Source organism: Heterocephalus glaber, unplaced genomic scaffold (genome assembly GCF_053883595.1).
Source record: "Heterocephalus glaber isolate CG9 unplaced genomic scaffold, H.glaber_assembly_v1.0 deba00001613, whole genome shotgun sequence".
Classification (NCBI taxonomy): domain Eukaryota; kingdom Metazoa; phylum Chordata; class Mammalia; order Rodentia; family Bathyergidae; genus Heterocephalus; species Heterocephalus glaber.
Genome location: NW_028258384.1, coordinates 39071835 through 39088591, shown reverse-complemented (window position 1 = coordinate 39088591; position 16757 = coordinate 39071835). Strand labels below are relative to the sequence as shown.

The 16757-nt window shown below is 35.5% G+C and overlaps 1 protein-coding gene across 4 annotated transcripts in view; it reads left to right on the top strand.

Annotated features, from left to right (window-relative positions):
• Positions 1–16757, top strand: part of Trpc5 (transient receptor potential cation channel subfamily C member 5) — a 320316-nt gene that overhangs the window by 121371 nt on the left and 182188 nt on the right. The window contains exon 1 of one of the 4 annotated variants that reach the window (XM_087196769.1): positions 16086–16403. The exons of the other annotated variants lie outside the window; for them this stretch is intronic. The gene's annotated coding sequence lies outside the window, so the exon portion shown is untranslated. Of the gene's footprint in view, positions 1–16085; positions 16404–16757 lie in introns of those variants that run through there. 4 annotated transcript variants of the gene reach the window in all.

The window sequence follows — 16757 nt, the reverse complement described above, 5'->3', positions numbered from 1 at the left end:
AAGGCAGTGTTGGGGTAAGGAAAGACATGGAGGTCAATGGAATAAAACATAATCTACAAATAGAACCACACACATATGGTCCACTGAGTTTTGAAAGATTATTTCACATTGACATTTTATAGAATATAAACTCAATTCAAGAGCAGAGGAAAAGATAGTGTTTTCAGCCAATGACACTAGAACACCTGGTATCTGTATATAAAAAATTAACCTCAACCCTTTATTTCCATACATAAAAATAACTTGAAAGCATCTATGAACCTAAATATGAAAGACCAAAACTATAAACTTTTAAGAAGGAATTATAAGGGAAAATGTTTATGAATTTAGGGTAGGCGAGAACTTCCTAGGATACAAAAAACATGATGTATAAAAGAAAAAAATGATAAATGAGATTCTATCAAAATTTAGAACTTTAAATGACATCATTAAAATGAAAACTAGTCCTAGAACAGACCATATTTACAATGCATATAACCTATTTCCAGAATATATAAAGAATTCTTACAGCTCATTAATAGACAACCCAATTAAAAAGTAGACACAAGAAGATGATAAATAGCCAGTATAGCACCAGGAAAGATGTGCAACACTAGAATCAGAAAAATACTAATCAGTACAGTAAGAAGACTGAGTTATACACTCATTAGGGAGATGAAGTTAAAAGTTTTAAAAGCCTTGTCATGACTTTTTCTTTTTGTTGGATTCTCCCCCTTTGAGTTTAATTTTTTATGCCCAACGAATTCATTCTGCTGGGCTTCCAGGGATTTTGATCCTCATTGTCTTTTCCTAGGATACTGTCTAAAATTTTTTGGAGTGCTGGTTTGGTATTCATGAAGTTCCTAGGGTGCTCTTTATTATGAAAGCATCTTATTTCTCCATCCATTTTGAAAGATAGCTTTGTAGGGTACATCAATCTGGGTTGGAGGCTGTTTTCCTTTAGGGTTGGAGGCTGTTTTCCTTTAGGGCTTGAAATACATCACTCCAAGCTCTTCTTGCCTTGAGGGATTGCATTGAGAAGTCTGCTGTGATTCTGATGGGCTTTCCTTTGTATGTGATTTGTTTCTTTTCTCTAACAGGTTGTAGAATTTTGTCCTTCTGTTAGATTTCTGGAATCATAACTATTATATCCCTATGTGTAGATTATTTTTTTGATCAAGGCTAGTTGGAGCCCTATATGCCTCACTTATCTGTATTTCAGGTTCTTTTCCCCTGCTTGGGAAGTTTTCGGCCATCACTTCTGTGAATAGTTTTTTTATGTCAACTGCACTCTCTCCTCTTTCTTCGTTGACTCCAATCAGTCTTATGTTATTCTTTTTTGCATTGTCCAGCAGTTGCTGGATTGATTTTTCATGGTCCCTTATAATTTTAAAGAAATTTTTCTTTTCCTCCTCACTAATTGCAATCTTATCTTCTATATCTGAAATTCTATCCTCACATTGGTTCATTCTGCTGCGTAGACTTTCAATGGAGTTTTTAATTTCCTGGAAATCTGTTTGTATCTGCTTTATGGATTCCATTTTTTTCTTATGTTGGCATTCTGTCATGTTCCTCAGCTCCTCTATTTTCTTATCTGTGTCCTCTCTAGATTTATTGATCGTGTCTTGCACTATGGGCACAATCTCTGCTGTTATCTGAGAAATTATTTCTGATTTCATTTTTCCAGATCCTCTTTTGTTGCCAGTTCAGGGAGTCCAGGTGTTTATCAGATTGTTCTGTTTTGTTTCCCTTTGTGGTTGCTGTAGGTGATCTGGAAGTTTGTTTTTGAGGCTTGTTTGTGTGTCTTCTCATTTCCACGGGGGGGGGGGGAGTGTGCTGCTGGGACCCAAGTGGCTCACCTCCTTTGCCCTGGGAGTGGTGGAATGACGGCCAGGGAGCCTCCTCCTGGGCACTGGGATTGGTTCACCTCCTCTGCCTTGGGAGTGCTGGAATGGCGACCAGACCAATGACACTTACTTTTGCCTTCTTTTGATGATTTCCAAAAAATGTGGCATAGCATTGTTGTTAAACATATTCATTGCTCACACTGCTACAGCCTTATTTGAGTAGTGCTTTTTTCCAAAATTTTGTAGTTTCCCCACATTTTGCACATCTCCTTAATCCCATTTGAAGTGAAGATTTCCTCTGATTTTTTCTCTTCCTCTTTTATAGATGAGATCTTTTCCATAACCTCTTGCCTTTGGGTGATGTTCACCCACAATCTCACAGAGAGAGAGAGAAGGAAAGAGAGAACTGTTGGCTCAGTTGTGATCATGTGACATTCAGCTCCATCTATTACTTGTACCACAAGATATTTCTCATTTAGCAGGTTAAAATTGATTAGAAACATTTGCTTGTCTTGCAGAACAAGTTATTTGCAATCCAAGGTTTTACTGTATATCCATTTTCCTACAAATCAAATTTATCCTTTTTGCAACTTAGTAGTATGCCTTTGTGTATATAGATCACATTTTTTATGCATCCAGGATTTAGCTATAATGAATTGTGCTACTACAAACATTGGTATGCATAGATCGTTGTAATATGATGACTGTAGCTATTTTGGGAAGATACCTAGAAAGGGAATATCTGGGTCAAATGAAATGTCTAATTTTAGTTCTTTGAGAAATCTCTATACTGATTTGCATAATGGTTGTACTAGTTTGTGTTTTCATGAAAAATGTAGGAAGGTTCTTTTTTCACCACACCTATATAAGCATTTGTTATTATTTGATTTCTTGATGGATGATTGCCTTTTTTTCTGATGTGAGATAAAAGCTTAGCATTGTTTAAATTTGCATTTCTCTAATGGCCAGAGATGTTGAACATTTTTTCATATGTTTATTACCCATTTGTACTTCTTCTTCTCAGGGGTGTTTGTTTGTTTCACTTGCCTATTTTTTGATTGGGTCTTTTATTTGGGGTAATCTAATTTTTTGAGTTCTGTATGTATTCTAGATGTTAGTCTCTTATCTGAGGAATAGGTGGCAAAAATTTTATTCAATTCTGTAAATTTTCTCTTTGCTCTACTAATTCAGTTCTTTGCTGTGCAGAAACTTTTTAATGTGATATAATCCCATTTGTTGATTGTTGCTGTTATTTCTCCGGCAATTGAAGTTCTGTTCAGAAAGTCTTTGCCAACACTTATGACTTCAAATGTTTAGTTATTTGACCTATTTTAATTTTAGTTTAGTACATGGGGAGAGATGTGGGTCCACTTTATTCTTTTGTAAGTAAATAGCCAATTTTCCCAACACCATTTATTGATCAGGCTACCCATCTTACAATGTATGTTTTTTACCCCTTTGTCAAAGAACAAATGGCTGAATGTGTCTCAGATATTTCTGCATCCTCTATTCTCTTCCATTGGTCCACATGTCTGTTTTGGCACTGGTACCATACCATTCTTATCACCGGCACTTTGTAGTATAACTTGAAGTCAGTTATTATGAAGCCTCCTGCTTCAATCTTGTTGCTTGAGATTGTTTTTGCTATTCTGTGTATCTTTTAGTTCCATATGAATTTCAGGATTGTTTTCTCTAGTCCTGTGAAGAATGTTGTTGATATTTTGATTGGGATTATGTCGAAGGTGTGTAACAATTTTGGGAGTAGAGCCATTTTGACAATATTGGTTCTCCCTATCCAGGAGCAGGGAACGACTTTCCATTTATTAATGTTCTCTTCAATCTTCTTTTTCAGAGTACTGTAGTTTCACTCTACAGGTCTTTCATTTCCTTGATTAGGTTAATTCCTAGGTACTTAATTTTTTTACGCTAATATGAATGGTATTATTTTCCTAATTTCTTTCTCATTGAGTTCATTACTGGTGTATAGAAATGCTGTTGATTTTTGTGTGTTGATTTTGTATCCTGCTATACTGCTGAATTTGTTATTAATTCTAAGATTTTTTTGGTGGAATTCTTCTGATATTCTATGTAAAGTTCATGTCACCTGCAAATAATGATAATTTGAGTTCTTTTTTTCCTATATGTATGCCTTTTATGTCTTTTTTCTTGCCTGATTGCTCTGGCTAATATTTCAAGTACTATGTTGAGTAGAAGTAGTGATAGTGGACATCTTTGTCTTGTTCCTCATTTTGGCAGAAAAGCTTCCAGATTTTCCCCATTTAATATGATGTTGGCCATTGATTCATCATAAATAGCTTTTATCAAATTCAGATATTGTCTTTCTATACCTATTCAGTAATTTTATTTGAATGAGTGTTGGATTTTGTCAAAAGCCTTTTCTGCATTTATTGATATGATTATGTGGTTTTACTTATTTATTTTTAATTTATATATTAATTGGTACATTTTAGGTATACAGTACATTTACATTTATCACTGGGTGTATGTACCTGAACATGATATATCTTAGTTCTTATTTTTTTCCCCATTACCTATGCACCCTTCCCTATTTACATAGATTTCTTTTCCATTTTTTTTTCTTTCTCATAATTTTTCTTCTGTTTCTTTTTCTGTTGTGTTTATCTTTCTGTTCATTTATTGATCTGCATATGTTGAACCATCCTTGCAATTCTAGGATGAAACCTACATAGTCATGATGTGTGACTTTTTGATGACATGTTGGATTCTTTCTGCTAATATCTTGTTGAGGATTTTTCCATCTATATTCTTTAAGGTGATATGCCTGTAGTTTTCTTTTTTACTTGGGTCTTTGATTTGGGGATCAGGGTGATACTGACTTCCAGAAATATGCTTAGAAGCATTCAGTGCCTTTCAATTTCATTGAAGATTTTGAGAAGTATTTGAGATATAATGTCATTAAAAGTTTTGTAGAATTCAGCAGTGAATCTGTCCTGTGCTGTTTTTAGTTTATAGGTTTTTTTATGCTGACTCGATTTCATTGCTTGTTATTAGTTTGTTTAGTACTTTTGTGTCTTCTTGGGTTAGCTTTAGTAATTTGTATGATTGTAGGAATGTGTCCATTTCTTCAAGATTTTCCAATTTGTTGCAATACAATTTTTCTAATAGTTGCTATTTTTTAGGTTTCAATGGTATCTGTTGTGAATTCACCTTTTTCCATTTCTAATTGCGTTGATGCAAGTGTTTTCTCTCCTTCTTTTGGTAAGTTAGGCTAAGGGTTTTTCTATGTTGCTTATTCTTTCAAAGAACCAGATCTGATTTGTTGATTCTTTGCATTATCTTTTAGTCTCAATTTCATTGATTTCTCCTGTAATCTTTATGATTTTCCTTAATTTTGTTTTGGGCTTGGATTGTCATTTCTCAAGAATCTTAAAGTTCTTCATTAGGTTATTTGAGCTTACTCTGTTTTCCTAATATAAGTATTGATTGCAATCAACTTCCCTGCTTTCATTGTGTCCCATAGGTTCCAATGTGTTATACAGGCATTGTCATTAATTTCTATACATGGTTTAATTTATTCCTTGATTTCTTCTCTGACCAACTGCATGTTCAGGAGTGTATTATTATGTTTCCAAGTGCTTCTAAATTTTTTGTGGCTTCTTCTGTGATTGATTTCTATTTTCACTGCACAGTGATCTGATAGTAAACATGGGATGATTTTGATTCTTTTATGTTTATTAAAGTGGGCTTTTTGGACTAGTATGTGATCTGTTTTGGAGAGATTTTTGTGTGCTGCAGAGAAAAATGTGTACTCTGTTGCAGTAGGGTAGAATTCTCTCTCTCTCTCTCTCTCTATATATAGTAGCATATATATATCATATATATATATGAATATATATGACATAAGGTGCCAAGTACAAAGATGTCTGGCAGCTCTGGCTTTGGTGGGGGCATGGTATCTTATTGGTTCATGTAGCTGGGGCCTATGATTTTAATAATTGCGTGGTTCTCATTGGTGAAAATTATAGGAAAACTGTGATGGCTATGAGGGGTGTTAGGGTCCTCACTCACACCTCTGAACCCCCTGTGAACATGTATGGATAGACAGAAACTAGAGCAACTTGTGACAATGGCCAAATCTATGTGCATATACTTGGCTGTGGGGATAGTAGCATGATGTGTATATGACTATGAGGACTGGTGAAAAACATGTAAACAGTTTTAGAGGACAGAGCTGGTGATGTCCTTGCATGTAGACTCACTGGTTACAGTTATCCATGGAGTAGTGAAGGCCAGTACATGTGGATGTGGGGATTAGGGCTTGTAGCATGGTCCTATGACAGTGGAACTGGTGGCATGGATTGGGATGAGCTGCATGTATGCACACAGCTTCATGGTTAGCCATAGGTATGCAGTGGTAAAAGCCAGTACCAGCAGTGGGAGCCTGGGGCTGGTTGCATTTGGTAGCCAATTTTGGTCCCTGGTCTGAGGCACACATGGTGAGTCTGGTTTAGGAGTCTCTACAAACAGATAAGGTAGTAGATCAAGTCACTTAAGTTCCTAGTGGCAAAAACTGTAAGTTCCTCAGTGGTACTTCATGTAAAGAATGTAAACATTTTATACCAAAAATATGTACCAAACAAAAAATAAAAAGCAAGGAGATCAAGAGATGGATGGATGGGGAGGGAGGGAAGGCAAACAGGATAAAGAAAAGAATTAAGATGTGTTAGGTAAGTGTATTAACTTTCCACAATGAATGTAAACACTATGTACTACACACATGTACTAACAAAATAAACTTTAAAAAATAAAGGTAGCAATATATAAAAAATTAAGTTACCAAGAACCTATTTTTTAAAAATGTTTGTGAGGTATGCAAGGTGGCTGTGATGGTTGTTGCAGTTTTCAGCAATAAAGGTTTCTTTCTGGGTCCTCTCAAAGCAGGTCATTGAGGACCACAGTGGCTCCTGTCACCATGCTAATGCTGAAAGCCTCCGCCCTTCCTCATTCCTAGCTATTTCCAGACATCTCAGTCATGCTAATCTCCTCAGCAATTTGGGTGGAGTAGAACTGAATCAGATCTTTTATGCAATGCTAGCTCATCACTCACCCTAATCTTCTTTTCACCCAAAAAGTGAACTCATAGGCTAAGATCCCTCAGGCACCGAGCTGTGCCAGCATCAGGATGTGATGATGCAGGCCAAATTAAACTGCTGTTTCTCTTTTTCCTGTGGTTATTTTCAGGTTTTTTGGTTTTGTTTCCTTATTTCATTGTGTTGCTGCAGCTTCTTAACTTTCCTCCTGAGATCTCCCAGTGTGGTTTTAGTTCATTGATAGCTATTAAATTGTTGGTTTGGGAGGGGGACAAAGACTAGAATGTGCTACTTTACCATTTTGCTGATGTCATTCCTTGCTGTGATCTTCTTTTTTTTTTTTTTTTTTTTTTTTTGTGGATGGCCTTAATTGGGTTGGCCTTCTACTCCTATTTCTTTGAGTGTTTTTATTATGAGAAAATTTCAAATTTTTCAAGTGCTTTTCCTAAGTATAGAAAGAGTATCATGTCTCTCCAATTTCAGTTTGCTATTATAGTGAATTACATTCATTGATTTTCAAGTGTTGAGCCAACCTACTATTACTATAATAAACTGAATTTGGCCATGAAACATTATTCTCTTTATATATTGAGTCAACTTACTGAGATTTTATTTATAATTCTCGAATCTATCTTTATAATAAATATTGATTTGCAGTCTTCTTTTCTTCTACTATTTTGTCAAGACTTAAGGTCAGAATGACCCGGAGCTCATAGTGGAATGAATGAGAAGTATCCTGTATTTTTCAATTTTCCTGAAGAAACTATTTAGAATTTCTTCTGTAAATACTTTGTAGAACTCATCAGAAAAAAATGCCTAAATGTAACTTTTTCCATTTTTAATTTTTTTAGGTAAAGATTCTTAACATTAATTTCTGTAATGAGTGTTACAGTTATCTATTTCTTCTTAGGTGAATTTCATTATCTTGTAACTTTAAAATATTTGTTCATTTCATTTTATATAATTTTTCAAATATATTAGCATAAAATTGTTCTTAATTTCCCTTCATTATTCTTTTAATATACATAGAATCTGTAGTGATTCCTGATATTGGTAATTTATGTTTTCATTCTTTTATTCTTCATCAGTCTAGTCAGGGGTTAATTCATGTAACAGACATTCCCACTTAATGTCCTACCTGTTTAACATCTGTTTTGACTTAAAACTCACCGCTAGGACTTTCGACTCATTTTTTTTTCTTGTAGTGTTCTGTGCATCTTGTTTATAGAGCCTTGATGTCCTTTTTTGGTACAGTACACCATGTTTATGCAGTACTGTAAGTTTTGCTGATTGTACAGTACTGTAGTTTTATGTACTACTATACATGATAGCATGTAAGAGTTACGCAAATGCAAACAAAGTCATCAAGTCCGTGGTTCCTTTGACCATTTCTTTGTTCTGAATATTGTAATGTACATTCTATATACAATTTAGTGACCAATTCAAATAACAACCTAGTTGCAGGAACATAACTTGGTTTTTAAACCGTGAATGTCTGCCTTATCTTCTCAAGGAACACATTTTTGCTCAGATTTTTTTCAGTCTTCTACTTCATTGATTTCTGTCCTATTCTTCAGTATTTCATTTCTCCTGCTTTATTGGGTTTCAAATGCTTTTTATTCTCTAGTCCTTTATGGGAGAAATTTTGAAAACTTTCTTCCTGGCTGTATACAAAGTGTTTACTGTCATGAATTTCTACCCTAATTCTATTTTTTTTATTTTTTGGTACCAGGAATCAAACTCAGGGCCTCATTCTTGCCAGGCAGGTGCTGTGCCACTGAGCTACATCCCCAGCCCTCCTTAATACTATTTTAGCAGCAGTGTACAAATATTGATGTGTTGTGTTTTTATCTTTGTTCACCTTAAAATAATTTTTAATTTCTCCAATGACTCATTTTTTAACATGTGTTAGTTTCCAAATATGGGATTCCTCAAACACCATTCTGCTATTAATTTCTAATTTAATTTCATTGTGATAAGAACATACCTGGTTTAACTTGAATCCTTTGAAATGTACTGAAAAAATTATGGCTTAGAATAGAATTTGTATTGTTCCTTGTCAACTTGCAAAGAATCTGCATTCTACTGTACTTGACTGGAGCATCCCATAAACGTCATTAGTTCCAGTAGACTCTATTGTTTAAGATTGTTATAGTCCCTGGATGAATTAAACCCTTGAAACGAGCTTCTTTATTTCTGGTTATGTTCTATTCCCTGAAGCCTCTCTTTTGATTAATGTTAGTATGGCATATCTTTGCCATCCTTTTATTTTCAGCCAATTTTATCTTTATATTTTAAGCAACTTTATTGTAAGCAGCATATACTTGGGTCTTCCTTTTATATCCCGTTTGGCAATATCTTTGAGTGAAATACTGAGCAGAAACTTTTAATATAATTGCTAATATGATTAGGTTTAAATCTATCCTTTTTGTGAGCGTGTGGTACCAGGGATTGAACCCATAATATTTGCATCAAGCTATATCCCAAGCTTTTTTTTAATTTTTTATTTTGAGACAGGATCTCACTAAGATGTTAGTTGTTAAGTTGCCCAGGCTGGGCTTGAACTTGCCATCCTTCTGCCTCAGCCTCACAGAGTACTGGGATTACTGGCATTTACCACCTGGCTTAAATCTATGCTCTAGATACTTTCTGTTTTAGTTACTTTTCTCATGGCTGAGACAAAATACCCAGCACCTAAAGTTAAAGGAGGAAGGGTTTATTTAGATCACAGTTTGTAAAGGATTCAGTCCATCATCAGCTGGCTCCAAGGCAGGGTGGTATGGCAGACAGGCATTGCAGAGGAGAAACAGTTCAAGGTGGGCAGAAGATAGCAAAGCAAGCCAAGGATGACCACAGCTTTTCCTATCCCTTATACCTTTTTTATTACTATTTAATTAATTTTACTATTACATTTCAGGTATACAATATAATGACATTCATTATTGGAAATTTGCACCTTTACATAATCCATCTTGGTTCTTATTTTTTCCCTCTTCCCCTGCCTTCCCTTCAACCCCTCCATCTCTCCCTATCTACAAAGACTTTGTTTCCATTTTTTCATTTTCTCATATTAATTCCATTCCCTTCTTTCCTTTCCCTAATCCCTCCCACTTCCCCTTCCCGTTTGCACCTCTTCTTCCTATATATCCCTTATATCTTATCCAGACTACTCTTTTTATTTATTTTTATTAATTTTAAAGATAATATTTAATACCAGATTGTATTTTCCCTGATAGTACCTGTACATTGTAAGTAAGAAACTAAAGGAAAAAACTTGAATGACAACCATTATTATAAATACACATTTTTTAAAAAGCTAGAGAGATACCTACAAAAGTATAACAGGGACTTATGTTGGCTAGAGAAATGGCTTTTTAAAATCTCTTTTCCTTAACAATTACTACTTAGGGTGGGTAGCACTCATACCCTCAATCCTAGTGCCCTTGACTTAGCATTATACCATAAATCAATTCCAGCATCACACACTCTAGATCAAGCCACCTCTGAAAAAACCTCACCTATGACCACATGAGCCTTTGGGGGGACATCTAGACACAAGCCATAACACTTTCTATTTGTTCTTTTCTTCTCTCTCTCTCTTATCCTTTTTTTGCCAATCAAACTAAGATATTTTTTTTTGCTTAATTCAGAAGAAAATTATGAATTGGCAAAGTGCAGGTTTGCTAGCACTCCTGATGTTACCAGGTAATGCTGGATGCCAAAAGTTAACATAGGCAGCTGTTGTCACTGCTGCTGTCAACTGTCACCATCTGACCTTCGCTTGTGCCTGACACCTTAAGTCAACTGTACAGGGTGCAGGTCTCTGTCACTGTAGGCTACTGCCTTTGGTGCCAGCTTGTGGTGAACACTGTAGGTCAACCCTGTATTTCTCTTTATTTTGAGACAGTGTCTCACTAAATTGCCCAGGTGGGATGCAAATTTGTGATCCTCCTACTTCAGCCTTCCTAAGTACTGGAATTATAGGTGTACACCACTGTGCCTGACTAGTTTTTAATTTTAATCTTCATTATTTCTTTGCATAAATTCATATTTCAATCTTATATAATTTTTCTTTGCATAATTACTTTATTTAATATTTCTCATGCTATTGGTCAGCTGTTCATGAAATCATTCAAAATTTTCAGTCCAAAATATTCCTTATTTCAACTTCAATATTGAAAGATTTTATTTTTCCAAGTACAGAATTCTGGGTCAACTTTATTTTTTCTTTAAGTATAAAGAAGTTACCTTATGTTCTTGCTTCATTACTTCCTAGGAGAAATCTGATGTCAACTTTTTCTTGTTTTTCTGAATTTAGTGTTTCTTTCCTCTGACTGCTTTTAAATTTTTCTCATAATCAATCATTTTTGTGCAATTTGATTCAGGTGTATCTTGACATGGTTCCCATCATGTTTCTTTTATTTAAGGTTCATGCATTTGTAGGTGTATAATGATCATCAAATTTGAAAAATATTTCAACTATTATTTTTGAATAATTTTGCCATTTCCTTTTTCTCTTCTGCTATGGGGATTTCAGTAACATATATAGTGGTACCTTAGTTCATGAACTTAATTTGTTCCACAATTCTGGGGAAGATGGCCATGTTTGTGTTCCTGCGGGGAAATAGTCATGATCATGTTCATCACCCGATGTGGACTTCACAAAAGGAAGCAAAGTTTTGCCAAACACTTCTGTCTTCAAACAAAATTGTTTCCAAACAGAAGCATTCATTAACTGAGGTATTACTATATAATGTCTTCCATGATGTTGTCCCACAGATTATGAATGTATATATATATATTTTATCTCTCTGGGCCTCATTTCAAATAGTTTTATTGCTATGTGTTCATGTTTTCTTCTTCATTGTCTAATTGCCCACACTCATCTTGTATAAATCAACTTTTGCACTCTTCGACTAACATCTGCCTATCCCCTCTCCCAGTCCTAGGAACCACCTTATTAATCTCTATTTCAACGAATTTCACTATAGATTCTTTCCGTCATATAATATTTGTCCTTCTTTGCATTGCTAATTTAGCCTAATATCCTCTATGTTCATCCAGGTTGCAAATGGCAGATTTCTTTCATTTTTAAGGCTAATATTCCATAATATGGGTTATTATATTTATTCATCTTTCAGTAGGCCTTTAAATTATGCTGTAGTCAGGGTTGCAAGAGAATAGATTTAATACAGGACACATAATTTATAGGATTATTGTATAATATTCACCCAAAAAGTCAAAGGCAGAAGAGTGCAAGAGATCTATCTGTCCAAGCACTAGAGACCCAAAGAATCCAAGCAAAGCCCTGGATCCCACTGCAATGTCCCACACAAGTCCAGCCGAAGGCCTAGAGCCCATGGCAATGTCTCATACAAGTCCATATCAAGGATCTGCACCAGGAAGGTCCAATAACCAAGAGTGAAAGCTACAAAGTCTGTGCTGGTCAGCAGGGTGAAGGATCTGTGCCACATGGCTTAGGCATCTTCACTAGAGCCAGGAAGTGATGCTCAAGGCAAAGAACAGAGGTCCCTGGAACAGCCAAGTTCTTAGGAATCTGAACTGGAGCGAGGAAGCAATGCACAAGGACAACACCAGAGCTCCCTGGAAGAGAACAGCAGCCATCCCCAGTGACAGTAAGAACTCAAGCTCCTCTGATGACGAGAACAGCCAAGTTCATATTAGAAAAACCAGCCGCAGCAAGCTTCTCCAGGAAAATCAGCAGCATGCAATCTTTCCCTCCTGTTCTCCTTTTATGTCATTTTGGCAACAATTCTCAGGTGGATCTTCCACTCCCAGAACCACACTAAGTTCAGCTGGACATTCCAAATTGACTATTAGTTAATCCATCACAAGTTGTTTTCATGTGTTGGATATTGCAAATAATGCTGCAGTGAATATGAGAGTGTGTATATCTCTTTATAATTCTGCTTCAACTCCTTTGGATATATAGGCAGAAGTGAGATTGGTGGACCATGTGGTAGTTTTGAAGAGATTTCGTGCTGTTTTTTATAGTGGTTTTAACAACTTACTTCCGCAACAATAGTGTGCAAAGATTTACTTTTCTCTGCTTCCTTACCAGTACTTATTTATTTGGTTGTTGTTGTTATAATAGCCATCCTAACTGGTATGAAATAATACCTCATTGTGGTTTTGATTTACATTTGCCTGACAATTAATGATGTTGGTCACCTTTCTACATACTGGTTGGCTGTTTGTGTATCTTCTTTGAAGAAATGTTTAGCCAATTCCTTTGCCTGTTTTTAAATCAGGTTGAGGGATTTTTGCTATTGAGTTGTGGGATCCTTAAATATTTTAGATATCAACTAATTATAAGATGCATGCTTTGCAGATATTTTCTCCCATTTAATAGTTGCTTTTTCTCCTCCTCCTTCTCCTTCTCCTTTTTCATCCAGTACTTGGGATTGAACTCAAGACCTTTGCACTAAGCTATATCTCCAATCAATTCTTAATTTTTTAAAAAATTTTGAGACAGGGTGTAACTAAACCATGAGATTGCCCAGCCTGGACTTGACCTTGAAATCTTCCTGCTTCATCTTCCCAGAATGCTGGCCTTCAGGCATGCACTACTACACCCAGCTTTGCTTTTTTTTTTTTTTTTTTTTTTTTTTTTGTATTATTCACTATACAAGTTTCTTTCGTCTTCATTGTTTATTTTTGACTTTGATGCTTGTGCTTTTGGTGTCATATACAAGATATGCAATCACTATCAAAATCTCAGTGGCATTTTTCGCAGAAATGGAGAAGCAAACCCTAAAATTAATACAGAACTACGAAAGACACTGATTAATCAAAGCAATGTTGAACCAAACAAAAAACCTGAAGATATCATATATTTTGATTTTATTTAAGTATGTGCATCAACATTTAAAGTTCCAGGAAAATTTTAAACTCTTCAAATCACCTGTGAACATCTAATTCTCATATTTTCCTTTTAACATTTTTGTCATTCCTTCTCTCCTCTCTCTCTCTCTCTCTCTCTCTCTCTCTCTCTCTCTCTCTCTCTGTTGATACTAGGGATTGAACCCAGGACATTTGCACTAAGCTACATCTTTAGCACTTTTCTTTTTTATTTTGAGACAGGGTCTCATTAAGTCGCGATCATTAATTGCGATCTTCCTGCCTCGCCTCACAATGTGATCTCTTCTTTGTCCCAAACAGTATTCAGGGAACTATAATGTTAAACCACCGCCAGTGATTTTTTTAAGACAACCTAGGGATAGGGTTTGCTTCATTGGCAAAGTCCTGGAGTAAGGTGAAAAATTTAAAAAGCCCTGGGAATGGTGATTAGTGATAATTGTCTGGGGTGGGTGTTTGGGGAGATCCAAAGCATTCTCTACTCTCCAATGGTACATGGATATTGAGTTTTTCAGTTAACTGTATTTCCAAAGTTGCATCTTTTCAAGGCTATCATGTGGTTTAAGGGACTAGGACAAGAAAAATGCCACAATAAAAATTCAGCTGTTTTTCTTGAATGAATGCTTCTCAGATTGTTGCAAAACTTTGGTTAGGTTTCAGAGTTCTAAAAAAGTCACGTTTAAAAATTTTTTTTTCCTTTACTTTTATGGAAGATTAGATTTTAAAGGGTTCCTTATACCATTATACCAGAAATTATTCCACCATGCTAGGTACTTTTACATTTTTATAAATATTCATCAACTTTGTTTGGGACACAGGTAAGATACTTAGAAACAAAAGGTTTTCTAGACTTGTGTTTAAGACTTGTTTGATGGGACCACATTTATTCTAGGGCTAATTTTTCCCACTACCAAGGCAAGACCCATTTACTCAATGTACCAGGATTTCTGAAATTTTTGTATCTGGCTAGTGGCAATAGGATCAACTCCCTGTTCTGTGTGAGAAACAGGTAATGTTCCATCTAATCTTTGGGTGATTCTTTCTCCAGCCTTAGGCTGTTTCTTCACATACATGCACTGATCATTGTTTTCCTTAAGACTATTGGGGAACCCTATGCAGCTATTTAGGGTTCTCTCTCTCTCTCTCTCTCTGCAACTTTCTCCATTAGTCTGTCCTGTGATCTCTAGATGCCTTGGCTTTCCTCTCAGCTCTGTCTCATCACAGGGAGGACACCAGGCTTTTCTCAATTCCCTCTTCCTGAACCATGGCCTGAAAACTCTCTCAATGTAGCAAATTTAGACAATCATAGAACTCTCTTCATGTTTTAGCCTCTCAGAAATCATTGTCCTTCATTGGCCTATGTCTAGCGTCCTGTAAATAGCTATGTGATGCATTTTGTCTCATTTTTGGCAAGATTAAATTCAGTTCTTATTATTCCATCCTGGTCAGAAATATAAGTCGCTTCTATGACACACTTTTAAATTTAATCACTTTGTTAACATTTTTCTGAATCAGTTCAAGTCTAGACTATCAAGAAAACACTAAATCTAGCCCTGATTTAGAGCATTCGCTAGTTTTTATGGTACAAGTACTATCCACCAGAGCCCATTTCAAGCTATCAAAACATGCAATATTTCTACTACAGGTATAAATAACTTTACAAGCACATATTACAGTAAAATGCAATAAAATAAGCAGGAACTGATATTTATACACTACTTTGCTTTTAACATAATTTGCTTAATTCTAATTTGTTATAATTTTTAATAATAACTATTAAAAAGCCAGGTGTGGTGGCACACGCTTGTAATCCCAGCACTTGGGAGGCAGAGGCAGGAGAATCACCACATGTTCAAGGTCATCCTAGACAACATAGTGAGTTCAAGTCCAGCCTGCACTACAAAGCCAGACCCTGTCTCAAAAAACAAACAAAATAATAATAATAAATCATTTAAAAATCAACTTACAAAATTCTAGCAAAGTTAACAATCAGCTCCACACCACTTAACTCCATGTCTCACGATTAGAAACATTGTGGAAATATCACTATATGCCAGTGTGCAAGGAACAGAATTCATTCACCTAGGGACATGTGTTCATGTTCTCTGCTCACCCAGGGTGTTGAGCTACAAAAAATCAATTAGTCGGGGGTTTTTTTTCTCTGAAAAAAGTTCTACACTTAAACTTTTACCATTAAAAATTTATTACTATAGATCTTGACTTTTTTTACCTCCAAGAATCAGTTTTTAAATGGTAAGGTATAATCCTGTGAGCAGTAACACTTTAAGCCTTTTACCAGCTAATGTTGTTATGGATATTAAGCAGCTATCCATGAACAAGACCCTGTGTCACTGGGCCCTAGGATCTGTTTGGCAGAAGCAGTGAAGACAGATGTAAGAGGGGACTTAAAGGGGAATGTAAAAATACTCGAATTTAGAAGTGCCTTTTCATTGTGTTTCAGAAAGTCAGCTCCAGTATATTCACACAGAGGACTGGGTTTTTTAAATACTAAGAAAATAGCCGGTGGCTCCTCCTACCTTGGCCTGACTACTCACAAGCAGGAAAAGTTACATGAGCTGCTAGACATCCTACCTTCCCCATCTCCTTAAGAATATTCTACTGTTAGGTAAGATAACAAGGCCATCTATCAATCTTACAAATTCAAAATATGTTCATAACAGTTAACCATGCCAAAATATATAAAAGCTAGGAATATGCAGCAGTTCATGTAAGAAAAAGAAGACTACAATGAGAAAAAAGAGAAAAATGAAAAATTTTCTAAGGAAAGCCAGATTTGTGGTGAAATTGCCATTTTTGACTTGAGTTCAATATAATATTTTTGCTCAGAATTGAAGAATAAAGAAATGTGGAGTGGTGGAGTTGACATGTCCCAATATACACAGCTATTGGAATGTGAATGGTAGGTTCTTCAGATTTCTGGATTTTTTTTTTTGTACCAGGGATCAAACTCAGGACCTTG